This window comes from Marmota monax, unplaced genomic scaffold, assembly GCF_021218885.2.
Source record: "Marmota monax isolate L192 unplaced genomic scaffold, Marmota_monax_Labrador192_F-V1.1 WCK01_AAM20220418_F8-fsc00015, whole genome shotgun sequence".
In the NCBI taxonomy this organism is placed as follows: Eukaryota; Metazoa; Chordata; class Mammalia; order Rodentia; family Sciuridae; genus Marmota; species Marmota monax.
In genome coordinates, this window is record NW_026692194.1 from 6,143,379 (window position 1) to 6,157,471 (window position 14,093).

General features: G+C 40.7%; 1 long non-coding RNA gene across 3 annotated transcripts in view; it reads right to left on the bottom strand.

Moving 5' to 3' along the window:
• Window positions 1–610: 610 nt before the first annotated feature.
• Window positions 611–14,093, bottom strand: part of LOC124079915 (uncharacterized) — a 47,771-nt gene continuing 34,288 nt past the window's right edge. The window contains exons 5-7 of one of the 3 annotated variants that reach the window (XR_009225015.1): window positions 5,696–5,856; window positions 5,064–5,146; window positions 611–2,171 (exon numbers count right to left, since the gene is read on the bottom strand). This is a non-coding gene — a long non-coding RNA (uncharacterized LOC124079915). The remainder of the gene's footprint in view (window positions 2,172–5,063; window positions 5,147–5,695; window positions 5,857–14,093) is intronic. The other 2 variants (XR_009225016.1, XR_006847522.2) reach the window with 2 other exon arrangements.

Genomic DNA, 14,093 nt, shown 5'->3' on the forward strand with positions numbered 1-14,093 from the left:
GAGCTACAGCCCAGGTCCTGACCTAGCCCTTTCTGTGTATCAAACTAACGCAAAATTTAGCTGCTTAAACAAACACACACACCTATCATCATCTCTAACTCTCTAATTTGGAGAGTCAGGAATTTGAAGTAGTCAAGCTGGAAGGTTCTGGTTCAGGGTTAAGATATTGAAAGAGGTTGCTGTCATTCGAGGTCTTGACTGTGTTGGAGGACACACGTCCAGGATGGCTCCTGGATGGCTGCCGGCAGGAAGCCTCTGTTCCTCACCCTGAGGATCTCCAAGAGGGCTGCAGGAACTCACAACGTGGCAGCTGGTTTCTTCCAAAGTTAGCAGCCCAAAAAGGAAACTAAGGCAGATATCACAGTGTCTTTGGCTAGCCTCTGAGACCAACATCACCACTTCTGCCGTATTTTGTTGGTCTTACGGACCAACCCTGATACAATGTGGGAGGAAACCATACATAGACATGAAAACCAGGAGATAGGGATCACTGAGCACCATCTTAGAGGCAGGCGACCACAGGCCTCAGTTCTCCCTCTGTCAACCCGGGCCAGGCACACCTGGAGGAAGCCCCTCAGTTGAAACCCCAGTGGCCTGGGGCCTGACTTGGTGCTGTTCCTACTTCCTCCACCTGCTTCCTCACTGAACAACATAACCACACAGAACTGGGCCAGTCGCCCCACGGTTGGGTCAAGACATTGGGGCAGGGGTGCTTCAACCTCACGGACGCCTCTCCAAACAGAGACCAAGAAAATAAAGGGGATTTGGGGGACAGCAGGTAACTCATCATCTATCTCTCCCTACTTCTTTCTCCAAGAGTGAGACCTCAAACATCATCAAAGCTGCCACTCCCCTCTGTCCTCCACATGAAACATAAGCTGGACCATTCTGGACTTGATTGTCTTGAGAAGTAGCTTTTGTCACTGGAGGCCGGCAACAGAAGAGGCTGGAGGAGTTTGTGCCCAGGGTCTCCAGACTGTGCTGGAGGAGCTTCAGGTGAATGACAGGGTGAAACCCCTGTGGTGACAATCTCTGTGGGACCATCTAGTGACCCAGCAGTTTCTTGAGAGCAGTGTGCAGCACCTCTAGGAGGCTGTGTGATTAAAGTGAGTCAAGGCTACACTGTGGTGTGGCCCTGGAATAAGACCAGCCGTCTGGAGAGAATCGCAAGGGCTGAAGGTCTGGGGCTCCTCAACTTCCTGAAGCTGCCTGAGGCCTCCCTCTGCCCTCAGGACCCAGCCTGAGTGACTGCCCTCTGCCACCTCTGAGCACACATCAGGCATAGGGGTATCCACGGGCACTCACTGGAGTTTTCTTTCCACATGCGTTAAATATTAACTCGTGTTTTGGTTTAGTTTTCTGCTTGCTGAGATGGGGCGTGCTCAGAGGAAATCAGCCATTCTCCCTGGGTCAAGGTGCACAGACTTCATCGACACAGGAAGGGCTCACTTTTATTTTACTTTGTTTTTTGACCCCTTACCCTATCCCAAATCTCATTTTCCTCGACCTACCACAGGATTTATTCCTGTGATTTTTTTTTGTTTCGATTTTTTTCTATGTCTTCCTTGATTATATTTCTATTTGCAATTTTGGTATTATGTGTGTGCTTTTAAACATATATGCAGGGGCTGGGGTTGTGGCTTAGTGATAGAGTGCTTGCTTAGCTTGTGTAAGGCTCTGGATTTGATCCTCAGTACCACAGAAAAATAAATAAAATAAAGGTATTGTGTCCATCTGCAAACTAAAAAAATATTTTAAAAAATATATATGCATGGCCTGTTGGTATACATCTCTTACTGCTTCTCACCTTTTCCCAGCCCAGGTGATGCTTTTGAGATTGCTCCAGACTGATATAAGTAGATGTGGGCCTGAGCATTCCTTTATCTGCCTAACATTTTTCATTATTTGTATGTAACACATTTTATTTATCTACTTTCCCATTTGCAAGCTTTTAGGTGTTTCCAAATCTTCTGTATTACAAACATTTCTACAATGAACAGAGCTTTACACATCTTGTTGGAGACATGGGAAGGAGTTTCTTGGGTTCAGCATCCAGGATGTCATGGCTGGGTGGGAAGTATTGGTTCAGTCCATGTTAGACAGGAGATGTTCCCAAAAGCTCATGTGTGAGACTGTTTTAGTCAGCTTGTTCATTGCTGTAACCAAAAGACCTGAAAGAACAATTTTAGAAGAGGAAAAGTTTATTTTGAGGCTCACAACTTCAGGGGTCTCAGTCCACAGACAGCTGGCTGCATTTCTTAGGGCTCGAGGTGAGGGAGAACATCACGGCAGCTCAGGACATGAGAAGCAGAGAGAGGGAGACTAAATTTAGCTCACAAAATACATAACCCCAGAGATACGCCTTCATGACCCTCCTGCTCCAGCCACACTCTACCTGACTACAGTCACCAGTTAATCCCTATCAGGAGATTAACACTGATTAGGTTAAGGCTCTTATAATCCAATCATTTCACCTCTAAACCTTATTGCATTGTCTCACACATGAGCTTCTGGGGGAACGCCTAATATCTAAACCATAACAGAGAATCCAAGAAATTTCAGAGGTGAATCGATCAAGTTATAAGAGCCTTAACCTAATCGGTGCATTAATTCACTTGAATGGATTACCTGGGTAGTAACTGTAGGCATGTAGAGTGTGGCTAGAGGGTCACTGGGATGTGCCTATAGTTTGTCCCCGGTGGGTAGGGAGTGCTCTCTCTCTCTCTCTCTCTGCTTCCTGATGCCCTGACTCCAGATTCTTTCTTTTGCCATACCCTTTCACCATGATGTTCTGCTTCATCTTGGGCACAGGGTAATGAAGTTGGTCATCTATGGACTGAGATCTCTGAAACTATGAGCCCCAAATAAACTTTTCCTTCTCTAAAATTGTTCTCATTGGGTCTTTGGTCACAGTAATGAAAAGCTGACCCAACGGTCCACCCAACGCATCACATTGCTTCCCAGGGAGCTTACACCAGGTGATGTTCCCAGCTTCTGATTTCCATTCACCTTAGCAGCACTTGAAACTCAACTCTTAATATTTGCCAGTATGATGGGTGTAAGACCTGGATCCACATCTTCACCAAATGCTTCCCAGTTTTCTTTTTCATTCCCATCTGTTGGTTTCCCTATTTAAGGGTCAGCGTATTCTGTTCTCACTGCCCGGAAAAGTGATATGATGACAGAGAGCGGGAGGCAGAGAGAGAAGTGGTTTTTTCCAGCTATTGAGTTTCAAAATCCTGGACTCTTGGGGGATCAAAAAAGGATTCATGGCACAGAAAAAAAGGACCTGGGGGAAGAACATCATGAAAAAGGAAGAAAGAGGAAGCAGCTGGCTTTGCCCCACTTGAACAGTGATGCTGGTCTGGGTGAGAAGAACATGAGAGGGGAAGTATGGGAAGTGCCCGGTAGAGGGCAGCCTGGAGTACTGAGGCTGATGGACACCTGTGCAGGTATGCAGGCAGGATATGGCCAGGCCAGTGCAACCCGAGTGGCAGGAACGATGGCTGCCTGCACAGTGCCAGCATGGAAACACTCCCGCTGTTGTTGCAATGTGGGAGTCTGGCCTGGTGACACCAGAGCTTTCCATGAGAATCCAAACTCAGAATTGTTATAGGAAAACTCTCTCTTTTTTTTTTTTTTTGGTATTGGAGACTGAACCCAGGAGCGCTTAACCACTGAGCTACAACCCCCCTTTTTATTTTTTATTTTGACACAGGGTCTCACTAAATTGCTTAGGACCTCTCTAAATTGTTCAAGCTGGCCTTGGACTTGCAATCCTCTTACCTTAGCCTCCCAAGCTACTAGGATTACAGGCCACCAAACCCAGCTGGAAGTTCTTCTTTAAAAAATATTATTACAGGGCTGGGATGTAGCTCAGTGGTAGAATACTTACCTAGCATTTGTGAGGCCCTAGGTTTCTCCCCAGTACCATCACACACACACCACACACACACACACACACGTTCTTTTTAATGCTATGGAAAACTTTAAACATATTTAACAATAAACAAAAGACCATAGTAAACCCCACCCACCACCAAATTTCAACAATGATTATTGATCATGAGTTTTGTTTCATCCATAACTTCACTACTTTCCCCATCCTGAATTATTTTAAAGTAAATCCCTAATCCATCCTTTTCTTTATAAAGACAGGACTCTTGTTTCTAACCATGGCACAGTATCATAGCTTAAAAAACCCCAATAATTTCTTAACATCAAATGTCCCATCAGTGTTAAAATTCATAGTTTTCTCATAAAATATTTATTTAATGTAATTTATTACTTATTTATTTATGCTGGGAATCCAAGCCAAGACTTGTGCTGCCTAAGGACACGATCTACCTGTGAGGTCTGCTTCCAGCCCTAATTTGATTTTTTATGGTTTGTCCAATCCAAACAAGGTCTGTGAGTTGAGTGATTGACATATTTTCAAGTCTCCTTTAATCCACTGTTTTATTCCCCTCATCTTTTCCCCTTTGCAGTGTATTTGTTAAAGAGCCAACTCCTTTGTCTTACAAAGTTCCCAGCGTCTGGATTTGCTGGTGTCCTTTAACATGCTCTTGTCTTCTGCGTGTTCTGAAACTGGGTATTTGTATCTAAAAAGCTAAAGATCTCATTTTTTAAAATGTTCACAATCTTTTCACAAGAAGGCTTAAATGCTGTCTGAGCCAAATGAAATTCCTTCTGAACTGGATTAGACCTGCATGCTATTTGCTATCCCTAGCTTAGGTGTTACAGGATCCTGGGGAAAGAAAAAAAAAGGATTTGGGGCCCTGTGCCCTGTGCTGAGCCCCAGGGAGAGTAAAATCCCCAATGGACGTGTGGGGTCTAGTCTGTGTGGGATATATCACTTCTTACTCTTTAGAGAGGTGGAAAGACCCCAGAGAGGGGAGGGGGTCACAGCCTTCCCAGAACTTTCAACTTCTTTCTGAGAGGGGAAAAGGAGTTTTGCAAGTAATATTCTAAAGAATTTTTTTAAAAGAATCATACAATGGAAGAGACATATTTAATAATAAAATGAGAAGAATATTGAATTAATATGACCTCCAAATTTATACCTGAAGCAAAAATGGTGGGGACATAGGTGCGATTCAGCAATAGAGCAAATGTGAAGCCTTGGGTTCCATCCCTAGCGCTTCCCCTTCAAAAAAGAAAAATTAGTATAAACACAAGGAAATTTCATTTTAGAAAACAATTACAGTAAGAAATTTAATGTCTCATTTCAATTAGGTGTCAATTCAGTTGCATAATAATAGAAACCCAAATATGGCAGCTTCATCAAATGGGGCTTTTCCAAAGTAACAATAACTTTGGTAGAAGTCCTGCAGACTCCTAACTGTATGCTCTGTTATAATGTGCTGTTCTTGACCTCATTATATAAAATAGCTGCTGTCTCCAGATACTCAGTCTGCATTCCAGGCAGAAGGGGAAAGATTGAAAGAAGTCATGCCAGCTAATTAGTCTCTCTAAATAGGAAAACAATAGTTTTCCTGGAAATGCCATCCAATATTCTCTTTTAGATCTCATCAGGCATCAACTAGGTTTCATGGCCTTTTCTGTTTGCAAATGAGGTAAATGGTTTTTTTTATCTGCTGCATAGTCATCTTGAAGAAAATCAGAGTTGTTTTAGTAAGAAAAATATAGAGGCTGCATATGATCTATTAAGTAGTAGCATCTGCCCCACACCTACCAGTAAATCAATATTATGGGCTGGATGTTTTCGTCCTCATTCCATTTTTGTTTCATATATTGAAGTTATAACCTCCAATATAATGGTATTTGGAAGTAGGACCTTGGGAAATTTCCAAATTTCCATCAGTTCATGTGGGTATCTCATGATGGGAATGGAGCCTTATAAAAAGAGGAAGAGAAAGAGCTGTTTTTCAAGTGGCCCTCGTACCCTGGACCCAATGGCATTTTGATCTTGGACCTCGAAGCCTGAAGAAAGGAATAAATATCCGTCTGTAAGAAATAAATGTCTGTTGTTTCAGCCACCCAGTCTATGGCATTTTGTTATAGCAGCCTGAGCTAAGACAAGCAGCAAAATACAAACAAGGAAAAGGAGTAGAATGGCGACATTAAGAGTAAGAAAGGAAAAAAATCCAGAATATACTCCAGCTCCATTGCCTGATTACTGGCAAAGCTCATCCAGCCCTCCAAACCTTAGATGTGCCAAGTATGTAACAGGGGGCAATGGCAACGCCGACCTTGGGGATTGTTGGAGAGGTCGTCTGGATGACCTCTGTCCACTGCTTTCTGCCTGGCAGAAGAAAAAAAAATGAGATAAGAAGTACCAGGACGATGGGTAGCGGCCAATACAGTCTTAAATAGAGCAGTCACAGTGGCCCTTTCTGAAAAGGCAATATATAAGCAATATATTCAGGAGGAATTTTTCTTACATAAATTAAATTACTAAACTCAGAGTTCAAGCTCAGCCAGCAGTAGCGGTTACCCTTGTTCACTCGGGCCACTATCACTACCAAGAGGTGTTCCTGCTCTGCTTAAAATGAATTCAGACTTCACTTTCTAAACCCCTACATTCTAAGTCAGTTAATATTTATGAAGGCCCAGAGTGTAGCAAGAATTAGGAACGTCCTGGTAGCCCAGGCAGGGTTTCCATGTTGGGGAACATGACGGAGACCACCGGTGGTCTGCCCACTGTCTATCTAGTTTCCTCTTCTTGCTTAGTAACAGAGCTCTGATTCTGCTCATGGTGGTAACCTTTCCCAGCTTTCCCTACAGTTAGGACTGGTCATGTGACTTGACCATGAGTTGGCAATGTGGTATTTCCAGGAGGACAGAAGTCGATTCTGCTAGAAGGTGAGTTTTCTGGTCCTTTCCACCTTTCCCTTCCTGTCCCAGGAGTGTAGAGGTGGTGAGACTGGCAGAAGAGACAGAGGGAAGGACCCTGGGGTCGACTCTGGTTCTGTGAGCCACCATTCCAGCCCTGGACAGCCTTTCTCCAGATGTCTTGTACATGAAAGATGAACACTAAGATATTGAAGCAAATATTATTAAATTAATAATATACTGTTGTATATTGCCAACACAAATCCTACCTGATACAGAGATTATTTTTTAAGGATATTCATACCTCTCTTTTTATCCCCGTTTGATTTCTCTGCTTGTTTCTGTTGCCGAAAGCTCATGCCATGCCATGCCAATCCAATAACAAGGACAGAGTTTTGAAAAAAAGGAAAAATAAGGCTTATTGCTTTGATAGCAAAGGAGAGACACAGGGGACTCCTGTCTCAGAGGCTGTGATTCTGCCCATCAGAAGGAACAGGGGGCTTTTAAAGAGGTGATTCAGAGAAAATTAGATTAGGGAGGAGAGATCAGGAAGGAGAAGATCAGGAAAGAAAGGTTAGAGAAAGATCAGAGAAGATCAGGGAAAAGGCTAAGGAAAAGAAGATCCGGGAAGAGAAGGTCAGGAAGGAGAAAGTTAGGGAAAAGAAGATGAGGGAGAAGAAGGATGGGAAAAAGAAAAAAAAATGTATGTTTCAAAGCCACAAGGGATATAGTCAAAGCATCAAGTGAACCCCTGTTACATTTCCTCTTGGTCTGTCTTGCCACTATTGAAAACCAAAATCCATTAGTAAATTAATTATAATGGGTATACTTGGTTTTGTTTTTTAAGACAAAATCCAGGAAACAGGCAACTATTTTGATAAAAATCAAACAGAAGGACAAAAAGATTTCCTAAATCATTAGTGACCTCTGAGGGTCCCTCTCACCCGCTCAATCCAGTTACTCCACAGCGGGGAGACCACTGCCCCCTCAGTTCTGAGGCTTGCTGCAAGAGGGTTCTTGGGGGATCCCAGGAGGTTCCTGTCTCTGTCAAACATCTCTGTTTTCCTTAATGCACACTGACTTCTATTGCAGGCTCCCATTCCACCAGGTGTCCTGAGCGCCCTCCTGATCTCTCAGGTCCTGCATCCTTTCTGAACACTTCTTGCTGAATAACTTTCCAAACTTTCTCCTCAATTGAGTTATAAGCTTTAATATTAAAGTTTAGACTTTCATATTGTAAAAGTTTAGAGTTTTATATTTTATAATATAAATAATCTACTTTTCATTTATATGTTCAAATGTTATTAATACAAACTTTTGTGTTTTATCAAATAGGACTTCCTCAGGGAAATAATTTTATATGTCTGTGTGTATGTGTGTGTGTGTGTGTGTGCGTGTGTATATATCCTTTCTCAATTCATATTTTATTGAATTATATATTTCCTGTCCAATTCTTAGCTTTTGGTTATTAAGCTCATTGAAATTATTTTTTTCACTTTCAAAAGTATCTCCTTCTGCTTTTCTTGCCTTAATTTTCTTCTTCCTCTTTACTTTGGGTGGTCTTCTCATTCCTTTCCTCATATCTTAAGTTGAATTCTTTATAAAATGTTTTCTTTTTATCAACCACCAAAAAAGAAAACAAAAATTTTTTTTGAGCCATAAAGTTTCCTAAAAGTACTGCTTTGAACACATTCCACAGAGATTAGCATGGCAGGCTGAACCATTATTGTTTTCTGAATAAACTCCTTTTGTGTTCTTGATTTCCTTTCCAAGTCAATTGTTGATTCAATAAGTATTTTTAAGTTTCCAAGTAGCTGGTTTATTTTTGTTTGGGTTGTTACTTTATTTTTCATCTTATTTTGGCCAGAGAGCATAACACACATCGTTTCTGTTCTTTTGGAGCCAGTCGAGGGTATGTTTGTGATCTAGTATATGATCTATGAGACCGTATGCAGACTTGCCAAGAACAGATGAAAATTATACATAGTACAGGATGGCACTAATTTTATCTCTCAGATACTTTTTCTCCAGGGCGAGGACAGGTGTCAGGGCTGAAGTAAGGGTTGTGGAGTGTCTGTGAGTACAGCTAGTGGGGGGCCTGAGCTGGGAGGGGCACCTCTCACAGCCTGGGAGTGCCTGGCTGAAGCAGGGTAGTTCAGAGAGTAGCTGGTGTGAGTGGCTAGAGAGATGGGGAACGAGTTAGGAAGTGCTACTTGGGGAAGGCTCTCTAGGGATGGATTCTGAAGTGGAGGTAGAAGGCTCTGCCAAAGGTCAAACGTATTTGTTGGCCCATTTTGTAAGATAGTCAGAGAGGAATCAATGAACACAATAAGTCTTTACTAAAATGTATTGGCCTTAGAGAACTCATGCTGTTCTGTTTTTTCTGAGCCTTGAAAATGTGCCCTGTTGCGTAGGTCATTATGCACAAATAAAGAATATTCCAGGGCACACTTTCTCCATCGGGGTATCTCCCCCAAGCATCAGATTTGACTCTTGTAGGGGTTAAAGAAAACCTTATTCTTTGCATGTAGAAAATGCAACTCTACCTGTAGTAGAATTATGGTATATCTGTGGTATGAAAATTAAATGGGGGTGGCAATTAAGGAAAAAAAAAAGGTCTAAAAAGATTCCTTATGGAGGCAATAATGAGAAAAAGATTGAAAATCATTGTTCTAGAAAAACCTTACCTAGTCCTATAAAGCACCCATAGATCTTGCATTAAAGCATACATAGAATGGATTTCATTAATATATTGTGGGAAACCTTATGCCATGAACAGAGAGGCTTTATCCCAAGAATAACTGTAAGGTTTGACCCAAAGATAACCATTAATAATAATAAAATATCACCCTTGCACCAGATTAAATCATGAACATGTGATTTCAACAGATGCTGGAAAGTCATTTCTCATTTTTTTTTTAAAAAAAAGAGGAATAGAAATATATTACCGTAACAAAATATGCAGCTATTTAAAACAGTCCTGGCTTTATCTTTATACAAAGCAGACCGTTGTTACTAAAAATAGGAACAAAACAGGAAGATCTGCCAGGCCCACCTTCACCCCAGCCTCCTGAAACAATCATCTGCCTCTAGCCAGGAGGTCCCATGCTGCAAGCAGGTCTGCAAATGGTCTTCTACTGTCCTTTGTCTGGAGTAGCTAGAGGTCTTTGTCAACCTCTGCACCAGGGGCACCTCCTGAATGGCAGTTTCCTGGGTCCCTGGCACCTGGCACCTATTGTTTCTGTCATGCTGCTCTAACAAAATGCCATAAACTGTGTGACTGAGATGACAGACATTTATCTCTCACAGTCTGGATGTGGGAGGTCCAAGATCAAGATGCTGATAGATGCAGTGTTTGGAGAGGGACTTCTTCCAGGTCAGAGACTGTTTACTTCCTGTGGCATCCAAAAGAGTAAGACAGTCATGTGGGGACCCTTTTAGAGGGACACTAATTCTGTTCACCAGGGCTCCACCCTCATAAACTAATTACCTCCAAAGACCTCGCCCCCTAATACCATCACATGGGGGTTAGGATTTCAACCTAGGAATCCAAGGGAGGGTCACAAACATGCAGTCCATTGAACTCTTCCTTCTGGATCCTTCTGGAATCCTTGGGAAGCTTGATTTCTCCTGCTGCACGCAAACCTGTCTCATCATTCTAGCCTTACTTGGCTTGGCACACCCTCAGTCCACTTTACTCAGAGGGTGAAAGGGAGTGAGCCAGAATGAACGATCCTTGAGAGTGGTGTCTGACTGTGGTCTCAGAGGGAGCAAGAAATCTACAAAAATGAGTGTGCTAAACCCAAGTCCTGATCAGAGTGGTGGAGAGGTGGAGAACAGAATGTGGCCAGGGGACAGGAGAAGGCAGATCTTGCCCACCTGCTTCTGATGTTGGAGATGGAGTCTTGCCTCCCATGATATGTAGAGATGCTCTCATAGCAAGAAAAATATTGGGATGCCGGGCAGACAGAAAGGCCAATATCATTGCAAAGCTCTTGGCCACATTCTATACACCAGTGGTCCTCAAAGTGTAGAATACCAGCCTCAGCAACTCCAGAGCACATTAGAAATGCAAATTCTTGTCCCTACCCAACATTGACTGAATCAAAAATTCTAGGAGTGGGGTCCAGCAAACTCTTCAACAAGTGTTCTAGGGGTTTTTTTTTTTTGCCCCCCAGCCCCTTTTTTAAACCACTCCATTGAGGTATAGTTCACATACAATAAATAGAGCACAAGTTGGTGAGTTTTGACCTATGTATACATATCTCTGAAACTACTACCACCTTCAAGATAACGCACATACACGTTCATCACCCTCAACTTTCTTCTTGCCCCTTTGTGATTCCTCCTACTCCTTCCCGCCAATACACACTGCCAATGTCACCAGGCAACCACTGATTTGTCACTATGGATCAGTTTGCAATTTTTCTTACTTTACATAAGTGGAATCATACAGTGCACACTCTTCTTTGTGTTGTTTCTTTCAGTCAGAATAATAAATTTGACATTCATCAATATTGCTGTAACATTCCTTTTTAAAGATGAGTACTGTTTCATAATATAGATATAGATATTTATTTATTAACCTATTTATGGACATTTGGGTTGTTTCCCATTTGGGGCTATTATAAAGTTGCTATGAATAGTCATGTACAAGTCTTTGTGTAGACATATGTTTTCATTTCTGTTGGATAAATATTTAGAAGTGGAATGACTAGATCATGTGGTAGGTGTGAGTTTATCTTTAAATTTGGGCCAAATTGTTTTCTAAAGCAGTTGCTCTGTTTTGCATTCCTTGCAGAACATCCTTGTTAATACTCAGTCTTTTAACATCTTAGCTCTTCTAATAGATGTGTAAATGGGATCTGTGATTTTTATTTGCATTTTCCTAATGCCTAATGATTTTGAGCATCTCTTCATGTGCTTATTTGTCATCTGCACATTTTCTTTGGTACATTATCTGTTCAAATATTTTCCTGTTTTAAATTGAGTGCTTATCATATTATTGAGTTGTAAGAACTTCTCATATATTCTAGATATACGTTTTTTGTCAGATATATATTTTGCAAATATTTTCTTCTAGTCTTTGGCTTATCTTTTTATTTTTGTAAAATTGGGGCTTTTGAAGTGCAAAAGTCTTAAATTTTGATGAAGTCCAATTTACTGGTTTTATCTCTTATAATTTATGCCTTTTGTGTCATATTAAGAAATTTTGTTAAACCTAAAGCTACGGATTTTCTACTACAATTTCTTCTAGACGTTTTAGCTCTTAAATTTAGATATCCATTTAAAATTAAATCTTTAAAAGCTTTATTTTGAAATAAATTTGGACTTACAGAAAAGCTACAAAAATAGTACAGACAGTTCACACATACCTTTCACCCAGGTTCCCCCCATGTTAACAACATAATCATAGTACAATTATCAAAACTGGGAAATTAGCATTTATTAATAAGCTATAGACTATATTTAAATCTCACTGATATTTTCCTTATTGTGCTTTTCCTGTTCTAGGATCCAGTCCAGGATCCTACACTGCATATATAATTTCCTTTGTCTCCCCTAGTCTGTGACAGGTTCTTAATTTGTCATGTGTTTCCTCTTAGTTTTATATATGGTGTGAGGTAAGGATCAAGATTTGATATGGTGTTTTTTGTTTGTTTTGTTTTGTTTTGCATATGGCTCTCTAATTGGTTCAGCATTTGTTGAAAAGACTATCCTTTCCCTAGTTGAATTGCTCCAATAACTTTGCCAAACATCAGTTGAGCATATTTGGATGAATCTCCTTATACACTCTATTCCACTGAGATATCTATGTACCTATTGTACACAGAATTGTCTTGCCTTTTTAGTTTCCCTCACCCCTCCGGTACTGGGAATTGAATCTAGGAGCATCTTGCCACTGAACTACACCCCAGATTCTTTTACATATAAAGGTTGGGTTGTGGGATATAGCTCAGTAGTACAGCATTTGCCTAGCACGTATGAAGTGGGTGCTAGTGTTTGATCCCAGTACCACCAAAAATAAATAAGTAAAGGAAAATAAATAAATCCAAATGTTTAGGTTATACCTCATATGAATTAAAACAGTTGCATAAGGTAGAAGAAAAGAGAATACAGTGTATATTCAAAACACAATATAATTCCTTTGAACTAATTAGAAATATTAATTAGAGTAAGATCCCACTATAATTAGAAATTTTAATTAGAATTAGGTCCCATTCACACTAGTCTTCAAAAAATTACTGAATGAGAATTTCAGCTATACTCAGTGATCTAATTTATGTTTATAAAAATGTATGTTTCTGTGTGTTTACAATTATGTATGGAAATGAACAGAAAATATTCTGGAAGTCTGAGACAGGTGCTTTTGCAGGAGAGGGGAAAAGGATGGAAGGAGGATGAAGGAGGGTTTGTCTGTGTCCTTTGAATTTCTTTCAGTGACAAGGTCCTAATGCAGTATTTATATAAAACAAAACATGACAAAACAGCAAATATATCCCACTTGGTCCAATTACAGATATTACTTGTGTATGTATAGAAAATGTCTCAAAAGATGATCACATAACTTTAATAGCAATTATGTATAGAGGGATTTCAGATGATTTTCACTGTCATTCTTTTTTTAGTGTTGTTCAATGTTTTCTAGTGAACATTTTTTGAGCATTGTTATTTTTATAATAAAAAAGTAAAAATACATCCTTATTTTGAACAGAAACAGAATGGAGGGAATGCTGTTCATGACGTGAACAGGACACTTTTAAGTCTAAGTTAGGAGAAATAGAATATTAAGAAATGGAAAAAATAGATCGTGTTCCTATTTATACTTTGTAATATTATTCACATAATAAAGATAAATCTTCCCAGGCTATAAATAGCTTACTATAATACCAATTAACTTTTCAAAAGAAGAAACTTCCCATTAAAATATTTATTTCCTCCTCCCGTTATGAAAACCTCTGATCATAGTCAAACAAATGAAAAAAATATAGAGGGAAGGAGCCCTCCATTTTCCACAGGACAAGGAACTTCCACAGCACCAAACCAGAGCCCATGAAACAAACCTGCTGTTTACATGGGATGAGAACTGGAACAGGAAAGGGAGGTGCCAGGTACACCCAGGGTGGGACCAGGTCTCTGTAAAATTCTATGGTGGAAGCTTGGTTGATGGTGCTTTGACTTCACGTAGAAGACATGGTAGCACAGGCTGGCTTCCAGAGACTGGGGCATGTGGGGGCAGAGGTCCTGTAGAGAGCAGCCAGTTCTAGAGTGGCAGAGAGGATGGGCTACATGTGGGG